A 13,432-nucleotide genomic window follows, 5' to 3' on the forward strand; every position below is an offset into this window, starting at 1 on the left:
GTCAATTTTTTCTAAGAACCATCTTTTATTTTCTCCACTGTTTTTCTCTTTTCAATTTGGTTTCTCCTCTTATTGTTTCCTTCCTTCTGCACCTCTACGTTTATCTTGCTCTTCTTTTTATAGGATAAATTGAAAGGTTAAATTATTTTCTTGAGACTTTCCCTCTTTTCTAATGTTAAGAATTCGGTGCTATAAAATTTCCTGTTAGCACTACGTTAGCTACATCCCACATATTTTGGTATGTTTTACTTTCATTTTCATTTAGTTCAATATGTTGTTTTTATTATCCTTTGAGACTTCTCCTTTAACCCATAGATTTAGCAAAATTGTTTAGTTTCCAACTGTTCCAAGATTTTCCTGTTACCTTTGTTACTGATTTCTAGTTTGATTCCATTGTGGCAAGAACACACACAGTAGGATTTCAATTGTTTTTAATACGGTGAAGCTTGTTTTATGACCCTATTGTGGTAAATGGCTTATCTTGGTAAACTGTCCATGAGAACTTGAAAAGAATGCCTATTCTGCTGTTGCTGTTGCTGGGGGGGGGGGGGGGGGGGGGGGGGTTAACCCTGTTGATTGAGTTATTACATATCCTGGCTGATTTTCTGGGTATTTTAATCAATTGTTGGAAGAGGGGTGTTGAGGTCTCCAATATAATCATGATTTGTTTATTTCTCCTCTCAGGTCTATTTTTGCTTTACATATTTTGTAGCTCTGTTGTTTAATGCATACAAATTTAGGATTGCCATGTCTTGATAGCCTGACTCTTTTCATCATATGAAAAACTCCTCTCTGTCCCTGTAATTTTCTTAGCTCTAGAGTCTATCTGATGTTAATACTACTGCCTTCTTTTGATTACAGTCTGTATTGCATACCTTCTTCCATCTTTTTAATTTCAACCTACCTATATCATTACTTTTGAACTGAGTTTTCTTATGGGAAGTATATATTTTTAACCACTCTGCCCCTTTCTTTTAATTGGTGTATCCTGACATTTACATTTAAGGCAATTATTGATATGCTAGGACTTCAGTGGGTTTTTTTTTTTTTTCATTTTGTTTCGTTTCTTTCCTGTTCATTTGTCTGTTTTCTTTTTCCAGCTTACTTGTGCCTTTTGTTAGAATTCCATTTCATCAATACTGCTTTTGAACTTACCTCTTTGAACAGACCCTTAGCAGTTGCTCTAGGTTTTATGTTACACATACATAACTTTTCACAGCACTCTGGTGTCAACATTTTACCAGTTCAAGTGAAATGTAAAAACATTATAATCCTTTAAGTTCCTTTACCCTCTGTCATTTATAATACAGTTGTCCTAAAGACTCCCCCTGCAAGCTTTGAGATCCATATCAGACATTACCATTTTTGCTTCAACTATCAAATATATTTTATAAAACTCAACAAAAGAAAAATTCCATTGTATTAACTTACATATTTACTCATTCTATTGTTCTATATCCCTTCTTGATGTTTCAAGATTCCTTCATTTATCATTTCCTTTCCAACTCAAGAAACTCCTTTAGCCTTTTTTTTTTTTTTTTTTATAGATAGATTCCCCTGGTGACAAATCCTTACTTTTCTCTCATCAGAGAATGTCTTGATTTCCACTTTATTCCAGAAGGATATTTTCACTAGAGAGACAATTCTGAGTTACAGTTCTTTGTTTTTAGCACTTGCCAATGCCATGCCATTTCCTTCTGGCCTCTGGTTTGTGGTAAGAATTCCGCTGTAATTTCGATTGGTTTTCACATACTATTTCTTTTTTTCAAGATACTTTGTCTTTAATTTTCAGAATTTTGACTGGACATATTTTGGCATGGTCTTTCTTGGGGTGTATCCCATTGGGCTTAACTCAGTTTCTTGAATCTGTAAGTTTACGTCTTTTGCAAACTTTGGGAGTTTTTCAGCCATTATTTATCCAAATACTTTTTCAGCTCCAAATTCTTTCTCATCTTCCTTGGGGACTCAGATGCAATGAAATGTTAGATCATTTGTTATACTACCACAGGTCCTTGAGGCTCTATTTACTTTTTTTCCCAATCTTTTTTTTTCACTGTTGCTCCCTGTTGGATTAATTTCTATTGTTTTATCTTTAATTTCACTGATCCTTTCCTCTATCATCTCCACTCTGCTGTTGAGTTCATCTAGTGAGTTTATTATTTCCTTTATTGTATTTTTCAGTTCTAAAATTTCCATTTGCTTCCTCTTTATATTTTGTATTTCTTTGCTAAGACTTTCTGGTTTTTTGCTTCAAGCATTTTCCTAATTGTTCATCAAAGCATTTTTATGATGCCTTCTTTAAAATCTGAGGGGCACCTGGGTGGCTCAGTTGGTTAAGCGTCCGACTTCAGCTCAGGTCATGATCTCATGGTTTGTGAGCTTGAGCCCCGTGTCAGGCTCTGTGCTGACAGCTCAGAGCCTGGAGTCTGCTTTGGGTTCTGTGGATTCTGTGTCTCCCCCTCTCTGTGCCCTTCCCATGCTCATGCTCTGTCTCTCTCAATAATAAATAAACATTAAAAAAAATTTTTTTTAATCTGTCAGATAATTCTCATCTCTGTGTCATTTCTGGTTTGGAATCTGATAACTGTCTTACCTTACTCATTGAGACAGTCTTGGTCTGATGAATGATTCTCAAATGTACCCTGGACATTTTGAGTATCGTGTTATGAGACTCTGGATCTTATTTAAATCTTTTTTTTTTTTTCAGGCCTCCTGTGACATCACACAAACACAAGAATGAAGACCCCACCTTATTACAGCCACGTGAAGATGAAAGTCCACCACCCTGGCTGCAAAGGTGGTTAATTTTATGTGTCAACTTGACTAGGCTACAAAATGCCCAGGTAGCTGGTTAAAAATTATTTCTGAATTCATCTGTCAGGGTGTTCCCAGAAGAGATTAGTCTTTGAATTGGTAGACTGAATAAAGCAGATGGTCCTCTCCAATGTGGATGGTTATATCCAATCTGTTGAGGGCCTGAACAGAACAAAAAAGTGGAGGAAAGTTAAATTGGCTCTCTGCCTAAATGTTTGAACTAAGAAATCAATCTTCTGTACTTAGTGCTCCTGGTTCTCAGGCCTTCGGACACAGATGGAATCCACACCATCAGTTCTCCAGGTCTCAGACCTTCAAACTGCACAACAGCTTCCCTGAGTGTCCGGTTTGTACAGAGCCAATCATGGGATTTCCATAATCCCATGAGCTAATATCTTATAATAAATCTATCTCCCTTTCCTCACCACCCCGCCCCCGTTTCTCTAGAGAACACTAATACAGAGGGTGAGAAATGCCTTGTAACTGTTCTCCATGTCGCCTTCACAGACACTGTGAGAGAGAAAAGGTCTCATCACTGGGTGGGCATGATAATCCCAGTTCCTCTGGGCCTTCTCTGACACCACCCCAGCAAGGGAGGAGGACTGCCCCTTTACAACATGGCTATCATCAAACTCTAGGCTGATAGGGATGGGGCGCCATTTTGTTCCACGGTGTTTGACTTTAGTAAAGCAGTCATTGCCTATAGGTTTTCTGTCTTGCTAAATTGCCCCTTTCCTGGTCCTTTGGTGAAAGAGAGGAGGCTACTTTTGGGGATTCCCCCCTCACCGCTCCCATTGGTATTCCCTGGTTGCTGGCTTCTCCAGCACCCAATCCGGGATATATTAAGCAAAAAGAGAACTCACTGTCATGTCATTTTCAGATCTTAAGATCCCTTCCCAAGTCTGCCATCTTCTCTCCACACTTCAGAGTTTGCTTATGTTTTGATAAAGCCCAATTTATTGATTTTTTTTCTTTTATAACTCATGCTTATGTTATAGTTAAAATATCTTTGTTGAACCCCAGGTCACAAAGATTTTTTCATGTTTTTTTCTAGAAGTTTTATAGTTCTAACTTAATTTAACAATTAGGTCTATGACTCATTTTTATTTACTTGTAGCATATAACATGAGGTAAAGTTGCGGTTATTTTTTTATATGGCTGTCTAATTGTTCCAAAGCCATTCTCCACTGAATTGCTTTGGCACCTGTCTTAGTCCATTGGGGTCGCTGTAACAGAAAAACATAGACTGGGGGGCTTTTTATAAACAACAGAAATATATTTCTCACAGTTCTAGAAGCTGAGAATTCCAAAATCAAGGCACGAGCAGATTCAGTATCTGATAGGGTCCTCTTTCTAGTTTATAGATGGCTGTCTGCTGTGTCCTCACATGACAGAAGGGACTAGGGAACTCTCTAGGGTCTCTTTTTTACAAGGGTATTAATGCCATTCATGAGGGTTCTGCTCTCATGAGCTAATCATTTGGAAAGTGCCCCACCTTCTAATACAAGGTTAGGATTTAACATATGACATTTAGGGGGACACATTCAGTCTATAGCTGCACCTTTTTGAAAATCAATATGTGGGTTTATTTATGTACTCTTTCATTTTCATATTTCATTTTCCATTCTTTGTTTCAAGACAACTTGGCTATCTTTATGCCAACACACCTTTTCCTTACATAACTTTATATCTTGTAATCATATAGCCTGAGTACTGCCCATTCTGAATCCTCAGCATATCCACATAAATGTCAGAATCCGTTTGTAAATTTCTACCAAAACAAAAAAGCCTGCTGGGATTTTGATTTGGATTGCACCGAATATATGAATTCAGGAAGAACTGATATCTTAACAACATTGACTCTTCCAATCCATGAACACTATGTCTTGCCATTACTTTGATCTTTAATTGCTCTGAGCAACGTTTGGTAGTTTTCAGTGTAAAGGTCTTCCAAATATTTTCTCAAGTTTATTCAGAAGCATTCCATATTTTTCATAGTACTGTATGTGGCATTAAAATGTTTTCTCAATTTCTGATTGTTAGCACATAGAAATACAATTGATGATCTTGCATCTGTAACAGCTAAAGTATTAATAGTTCCAGAAGCTTTCTGTCATCTCCCTCAGATTTTCTGTGTACACAAGCATGTCATCTGTGAATAAAAACATTTTTACTTCTTCCCTTGTCATTATTTCTTTTCCTTGCCTTATAATAACAGCTAGAACATCCAGTACGCTAGATAGTAGTAAGGTTATGGGGTGATCTGGTGGGGTACTGGCCTCAGGGCCTTAGTATTTCACTAGGTGTGGCTGGAAGGCCTCCCTTAGTTCCTCGGCATAGGGGCCTGTCCATAGAGCAGCTCACAATATGGCAGCTGACCTCCATCAGAGCAAGGGAGTGACAGAGTAAGGAAGCAAGAGAGGTTGCCCAAGATGGAAGCCAGTCTTTTTCTTACCTTAATCTCAGAAATGACATCCCATCACATTTTCTATTAATTAGAAACATCACTAAATATAGCCCACACTCAAGGAGAGGAGATTACGTAAGGGCCTGAATACCAGGAAGTGGGACTTGCTGGGGGACATCTTAGAGGCTCCCTACAACAAGCTCTCAATGGCCATATCGAGGACAATCTTAGGAACATAATAGATAATGACACTAATCGATTAAAAACTATACAATAAATAGCCATGAGTCCGTGCATATCAACAAAGTAACTGAATAAATAAATAAAAATTGGGGAGAAAAGGGGTACCTGGCTGTCTCAGTCAGTGGAACACATGACTCTAGATCTCAGGGTCGTGAGTTCAAGCCCCACATTGGACGTAGAAATTACTTTAAAAAAAAAAAGTGTTAAATAAATAAATAATAAAAATGGGGGAGAAAAGACAGCTCCTCCTTACAGTAGAATTCTAATTAATAAATGTAGGAAGAGAACTAGAAATAGGTAAACACCACAGTAATAATTGCTATAGACAATAACGTAACCTAAAGATAGTGAATGAAAGTGTGCTTCATAAACTTTTACGTTTCTCAACAAGCTACTTGTTAATTTAAAAAGAAATTTAACTTTACAGTTAAAAGAGAAATCTGACAAATATGTACATAACAAAGTGATCAGACTTAATTAGTAATAAAACGTATCAATGTCATGTACCCTCTGATATGATGCATTGAGAAGAACACATCACTTCCGTAATAGTTTCGCCAAAAATGCAAAGTCTTAATCTCATCAAACAGAAAATCGAAACTGAAGGACACTCTACAAAATAACTTTCCCATACTCTTCAAAAATGACAAGGTTATCAAAGACAAAAAAAAAAAAAAAAGACTAGAATTTCTGCAGGAGGCTAAGAGCTAGGATAAACAAATACAACATGGCATCCGAAACCATGTCCTGGACCAGAAAACAGACAGTAATTGGACAAGTAATGAAATTTGAATGAAATCTGTAAATTAGCTAATAGTATTGTATAGACGTTAATCTTCTGGACTAGCCAACTTTATTAGTTATATAATATGCTATTATTTCATTCACCCAGAGGAAGCTGGATGGACATACAAGAACTGTGTATTGTGGTTCTTATTATACTTTCAACAGCTTCACAGACATAATTTACACACATTCCCCCGTCCCTCAACCCTAGGCAATCACTAACCTACTTTCTGTCTCTAGAGAGCTGCCTATTCTGGACAGTTGACATAAGTGGCATCACACAGTATGTAGCCTCTTGTGAATGGCCTCTTTCATTTACCATGTTTCCAAGGTTCATCCATTGTCATGTCTTGAATTGTGACCCCTCCAAAAGATGTTGAAGTCCTAACCCCCAGTCCCTGTGAATGTGATTTATTTGAAAACTGGGTCTCTGCAGTTGTCAAGGTATAAGGTCATTAGGCTGGGCCCTAAACGAATGGACTCCACATAAAAAGGAGAAATTTGGACACAGACGGAAATCCACACAGAAGGAAGACAATGTGAAGACACAGGGAGAACACCATCTACAGGCTAAGAATGCCTGAGGCTACCAGAAGCTAGATGAGAGGCAGGGTGGAGGTTCTCCCTCGCAGCCCTAAGAAGGAAACAACCCTGCCAATACCTGGATTTTAAACTTGTAGCCTCCAGGGGTGCCTGGATGGCTCAGTCGGTTGAGTGTCTGACTTTGACACAGGTCATGATCTCATGGCTCGTGGGTTTAAGCCCTGTGTTGGGTTCTGTGCTGACAGCTCAGAGCCTGGAGAGGCTTCGGATTCTGTGTCTCCCTCTCTCTCTCTGTTTGCCCCTTCCCCACTCCCACTCCAACTCAAAAATAAATAAACATTAAACTTCTAGCCTCCAAAACCATGAGACAATAAATTTCTGTTCAGCCACCCAGTGTGGAGTACTTTGTTACCGCAATCTAATATATCCACACTGTAGCATATATCAGTACTTCATGCCTTTCTATTGCCAAACATATTCCACTGAGTGGATCTATCATATTTGGTTTATCCCTTCAACATTTGGGCTGTTTTGGCCTTTTGGCTAGTGTGAGTAGTGCTACTATAAACACTGACACACAAATTTCTATGTGGACACACTTTAATTCCTCTTGGGTATATACCTAAGAATGGAAATGCTAGGTCATATAATTCTATGTTTAACTCCTTAAGGAACTGCCAAACTGTTTCCAAAGCAGCAGCACCAGCTTATGTTCCCGCCATGGTGAGGGTTCTAACTTCTCCACACGCTCCCCAACATGCCATCGATCTGCATTTCTCTAATGACTCAGGATACTGAGTTTGTCTGCTCTGCGTGCTTATTGGCCACTCCTTCATCTTTTTTGAGGAAATGTGTATTCAAATCCTTTACCCAGTTTTTAATTAGTTTGCCTTTTAAGTTTATTTATTTATTTTGAGAGAGAGAGAGCGTGCGCAAGGGAGGGGCAGAGAGAGGGAGAAAGAGGATCCCAAGCAGGCTCCACGCTGACAGTGCAGAGCACAACGTGGGACTGACAGTGCAGAGCACAATGTGGGGCTCGAACTCACAAACGCAACCATGATATCATAACCTGAGCCCAAATCAAGAGTCAGCCTGTTAACGAATGAGCACCGAGGTGCCCCTGGTTTGTCCTTTTTATTGAGTTGTGAGAGTTCTTATATATTCTGAATACCAGGCCCTTATCAAATATACGATCTGCAAGTATTTTCTCCCATTCTGTGGGTTGTCTTTTTGCTTCCTGATGGTGCTATTCACAACACAAAAGTTTTAAGTTTTTATTAAGTCCAATTTACCAATTTTATATCTTTTACTACATTCACAACACTTCTGTACATATAAAATTATATGGAAGATGGTGTACAAAATACACAATGATCAAAATAAAAAACTACATAGGGGCACATGGGTGGCTCAGTCGGTTAAGCAACAAACCTCGGCTCAGGTTATGATCTCACAGCTCATGAGTTCCATCCCTGAGTGGGAGTCTGTGCTGACAGCTCAGAGCCTGGTGCCTGCTTCAGATTCTGTGCCTCTCTCTCTCTCTGCCCCTCTGCTCATGCTCCGTCTCTCTCAAAAATAAATAATCATTTTTTAAAAAAACAATAAAAAAATAAAAAATAAAAAACTACATATAAAAATTTATGTAAAACGTTTAAAATACTCTGCACTAAATTCCTAACAGGAGCTGCAAAAGAATTTTTTTTTATTTGCTATTCAACACAATTCTGTTTCTTTTCTTCTTTCCTGTTATACAACTGATGCAAATCCTCTATGGAAATTTCAGAATTAACATTAGCAAACGCACCATCCAGAGATAACCATCATTGTCACTGAGGTTTCTATTCGTACACAAATACATAAGTATTATGAAAACCTAGGGTCTGGACTTGAAGTGTGTGATGGAAGAGAGGGCTGCGCGCATCTCCGTGGCAGGTGCCTCCCACAGGGCGTCCGCGGGCGTCGGTACTTACAGGCCGCAGTCCAGAGCACTGCTGAGAACCACGGCCCGGGGGCGAGCCCAGCAGGCGAACAGAGAGCACGGCCACCCCGGCGAGCGCCCCTCTCGCCGCCGGCCGTCCCGGGTGTCAGGACCCCGGCGGACGGGTGGCCACAGGCCTCATAGCCTCTCCCCACCTCGCCAGGCGGCGAGGAGCGTCCCGCTCGGCAGTGCCGGCCCCACAGTGCACCGCGGCGCGCACGCGCAGGCCGTCGAAAACGAAGAGACTAGCACCCGCCAGGCTGTCAGGCGGGATCGCAGCCGCGCGGCCTTAAAAGGACACCGAGCGGCGCCGGCATCACGTGGAGCTTGCGTCGCGTGGGGCGGTGCCTGAGGGGCGGCGGGGCGGGGCGGGGCGGGGCGGGGCGGGGCGGGGCGGGGCCTGAGGAAGGGGCCTCTCGCCCGCGGCCCTTGCTGCGACCTTGCGGAACCTGCATCGCTGTCCTCAGGTCGCCTGGTGGCGAGTCCCCTGAGCAAGGAGGGCTTGCCCTTGTAGGGGTGTCTGGGGGGCTGGCCGAGGAGTCGAGATTGGAGCCGGATCCGTAGGATAAGTAGGGATTCTGCAGGTGGAGAAAAGGGACACAGACGCCCTCGGCCACCGGGAGCCCGCACGGCGTGGCTTGAAGCGGGAAGGGAGTGGCTTGGCGGGACTGGCCTTAGAGGCAGTGCTGGGATAACTTTTCTCCTGCAGGTAACTGGGAGTCCCTGTAGGCATTCAGTAGATTAGAATCTGAAACGTGTACAACAATAGAAAGAAAAAGTATTTCCGATTTCGCTACCTTACCATTTGTTGACAGTCTAGCACATCTGCTACCAGTCTACCATACTTTTTTAAAAAATAACTGTAGGGGCACTTGGGTGGCCCAGTCCATTAAGGGTCCGACTTCTGCTCGGGGCATGATCTCCGGTTAGTGGGTTCAAGCCCCGCACTGGCCTCTGTGTTCACAGCTCAGAGCCTGGAATTTGCTGCAGATTCTGTCTTCCTCTCTCTCTGCCTCTCCCCACTGATTTGTTCTCTCTCTCTCTCTCTCTTTCTCTCTCTCTCTCTGGCTCTCTCAAAAATAAGCTTTTTAAAAAATAAGTCATTGTAGCATATTTTGTATTCCACTTTTTCTCATAGCCTTTAAAGTGACCATTTTCCATGTTGTGAAATAGTATTCATGACCAATTTTAAAGGTTAACATTCCAGTAACTTATTTTACCATTACCTATAGTAATGGGTGGGTTACCTATAGTAACCCACCCCCGGGGGTGGGATAGGGCATGAGGTCACTTCCAGTGGGACCTCAGGCAAGGCACCAATCATTCCCAGCCTCTGTGTCCCACGTTTATATAGAAAGTTAAATGAGATGATACACTTTTAGCAAGTACTTGGCACACACCAAGCACTCAAAGTGACTTAACTGCCACTGATATTCTGAATTCTTCATAAACTAAATAATGCTTTGACAGGCATCTTGTGCACTGACCTTAGGTTTCATTGCTAGATATGTAATTACACAGTCTCTAAGGGTATGACTCATTTTTTGTAAATAGTTCTCCAAAAAGGAATGTTTTTGGCAAATTATTCTCTAAAAGGGGTCATCTGCCTTCCTAGGACTGACTTGGAGGCAGGTGAATGATATGCTGAGATCTGTGTGATAAAAAAACACTGGTGGTTGCATTGTGGGCTGGAGTAAGAGGGGCTTAGAGTGAAAGCCCCCCAAAGACTTGGCTCCAGTTACTGAGTAGGGAGCAGACACCAAGGCCAGGGCAGGGCTTGGATGGCATGGCAGAGATGGAGTGTACTGGACTTGAGGACGAGTGTGATGGAAGAGAGGGAGGCCCCAGATGGGCCCCTGGGTGGATGGTGTGTCCTTGCCTAAGTGTGAAGATAGAAATCTTGAGGGCAGGGAACAGGATGGGCGAGATGAGCAGTGTGATCTGACCCTACAGGTTGGAACTTGGAGGCTGATATGATCTGTAAGAGGGGAACCGGTAGGAACAAGTTTGGGGCATGAGGATGAGGTGGCAACCACAGACACAGGTGACTGAAGTCATAAGGTGAGGGAGAACTTCCTTGAAAGGAATCACTGAAAGAAGGAACCAGACCTGGCCTTATAGGGATGTGACCCGTACAGGGGTCACAGGGCCCTTATGATGAAGGGTCCTGCCCTTGGTTTAATGGTCTGCAGTCACCAGCTTGAAATTCTTAATAATTATTGAACAAGAGACCCTGCGTTTTCATTTCACATATTACGTAGCAAGTCATGGGAGAAACAACACAGCTGTGGGAAAGACTAACTTGAAAAGGGTGAATTTACCTCTCGTGAGGGACCAAACTGAACAGGAGCTCTTCAGGAAGAAGGGGAGTGGACACCAGCAGCACTATGAAGCCAGGGTCAAGAGAGGGGCCTCTACTGGCTGCCCCCTCACCTCCCAACCCACAGCCTTTGCCAACCAACGACATCCCTTTTTTAGAAACTTCTAAATATTTGTAGATGATGTTTCACTTTATTGGAAAAATATTACTTGTTATTTTATGTGCAAACAAGAACGCCCATTTTAAAAATCTGAGTATGTGTCCATGTAATATTTCTAAATGTCTTTAATAGGGACAGTGATTTATGTGGCAGAATTAGGTTTATGTTTATAGGACAATTGATAGTTAATGACAATATTTTTTGCTTTCTAAAGCGATACATGTCCTTTAGAGAAAATTTAGAAAATTCCCCAAAATGCAGTTTTTTAAAAAGTCATCTATAGCCCCATGAGGTATCTGTGATTAACATTTTGATGGATTCCATTCGAGTCTCTTTGCCATGCACGTTTCTGATTGTTGTAGTCACATGGTACACCGAATTTTATATTCTGCCCATTCCTCTCTTTTTTCCTTAATATCATGACCTTTTCTCCTGTTACTCTGTAGTATTTAGAAACTGTAATTTTCAATGACTGCATAATACTTGATTTATCTTTTCCAAAAAGTTTCGTTAACTTTTTTCTGATTGAATTGTTCTTTGGAGAACTTGCACAATCAGGGAAGTATAGATAACACCATATTTCATCTCTTCTACAGTGAGTGTTTTTTCACACTTTCACATCCCTGAAATTGCAATGCTTTTTAAAACTGCTGTCAGCCAGGCAGCAGTAGTGACTTAATTGTCACCATCTGTATGCGTGAGCTGGTCATGGCAGTGACTACTGAGGCAAATTCATGGTTGGTGTATTGAGTTTAATTGCTTTAAAAATGTCTTCAAAAAGATACTGTGATTTAGTACTAGAAAGAAAAGCTTTTGTAAACATAGGCACAGAAACAGACGAGTAGGGAATACATTTTGTGTTAGTGGAACAGATATTTGTTGTTGGAGGAAGGATTGCAATCACCTGTTTCTACGCCAACCAAATGCTCCACAGGCCCCAGAAAGAAAGGTATCACCAACCCTCAGGTCAGGGAGGCTGGGTCCTCTGTGTTTGCTGAGGTTTGCACAGAGAGGTTGTGTATCACAGGGCTTTGCAGAATGGGTCTCGATGGCATGGAAGGAAACTTGGGAAAGAATAATGAAGGATTCTGTAAAAATTTCTACATGGCATTGCCTGGAAGGCACAGAGGATGATTGACAGAACATCCATGACCCAGGGTGAGCTTTAGACTCAATGGATACAACCGATTTATTTATTTCCCTTCTTGTTCCTTTTTTTTTTTTCTTTTTCTGCATATGCAAAGTGATACTTGATCTTAAAAATAATATTAACAACCTATGCCCAAGAGCTTAAAAGTTGTTCTTTCAAAAAATAATTTTAAAATAAAATTAAAAGTAGGGCGCCCAGGTAGCTCAATTGGTTAAGCTTCCAACTGTTGATTTCAGCTCAGGTCATGATCTCACGGTGGTGAGATCAAGCCCCATGCTGGGTGTGGAGCCTGCTAAGATTCTCTCTCCCTCTGCCCCTACCCTGCTCACCCTAAAAAAAATATATATACATATGTATATATACATATATATACATATATATGTACATATACATATGTACATATATATGTATATATATGTGTATATATATATAATTTTTTGAGAGAGAGAGAGAGACAGCACGAGCGGGAGAGGGGCAGAGAGAGGGGGAGACACAGGATCTGAGGTAGGCTCCAGGTTGTGAACTGTCAGCACAGAGTCCGACGTGGGGCTCCAACTCATGACCTGCGAGATTGTGACCTCAGCCGAAGTCGGACGCTTAAGGGAGTCACCCAGGCGCCCCAAATTAAATTAAATTAAATGTCTCATGTATAAAGAGAGCGCTCAATCTTAATTGCTATGTGCCTTCTTTCTTAGTTATACACAAAATACAATTGTATCTTAATTGGATGGCATCTTGGGTTCGATGAAACAGTAAAAGAATTGAGTGCGTCCAAATGTTTGCCCGACTATTTTTCCCGGGTGATACTCTTGTGCTTTTAGCCTTTCCCGGTTTCAGGACTCATGTTTATCATCTTTGTTATGTATAACAATCATTACTATACAGTCATAACCTGTGGAGTCCTTTACAATTAATCAAATGTTTTATTTACATATGTATTGAATAAGTAGTAAGTTCCCATGGTTCAAAACTCAAAAGGTACAAAAAGATCTGCAGAGAAAGCCTCACATCTGCTCCTGCCCCCAGCCTTC

At 41.2% G+C, this 13,432-nt stretch overlaps 1 protein-coding gene across 1 annotated transcript in view; it reads right to left on the reverse strand.

Annotated features, from left to right (window-relative positions):
• The window catches only part of LOC122204973 (up-regulator of cell proliferation), a 53,466-nt gene extending 50,628 nt beyond the window's left edge, over positions 1–2,838 (reverse strand). Inside the window, exon 1 of the mRNA XM_042912907.1 lies at positions 2,750–2,838. The gene's annotated coding sequence lies outside the window, so the exon portion shown is untranslated. The remainder of the gene's footprint in view (positions 1–2,749) is intronic.
• Positions 2,839–13,432: the final 10,594 nt, after the last annotated feature.

The sequence above is a fragment of the Panthera leo genome, chromosome A2 (genome assembly GCF_018350215.1).
Source record: "Panthera leo isolate Ple1 chromosome A2, P.leo_Ple1_pat1.1, whole genome shotgun sequence".
In the NCBI taxonomy this organism is placed as follows: Eukaryota; Metazoa; Chordata; class Mammalia; order Carnivora; family Felidae; genus Panthera; species Panthera leo.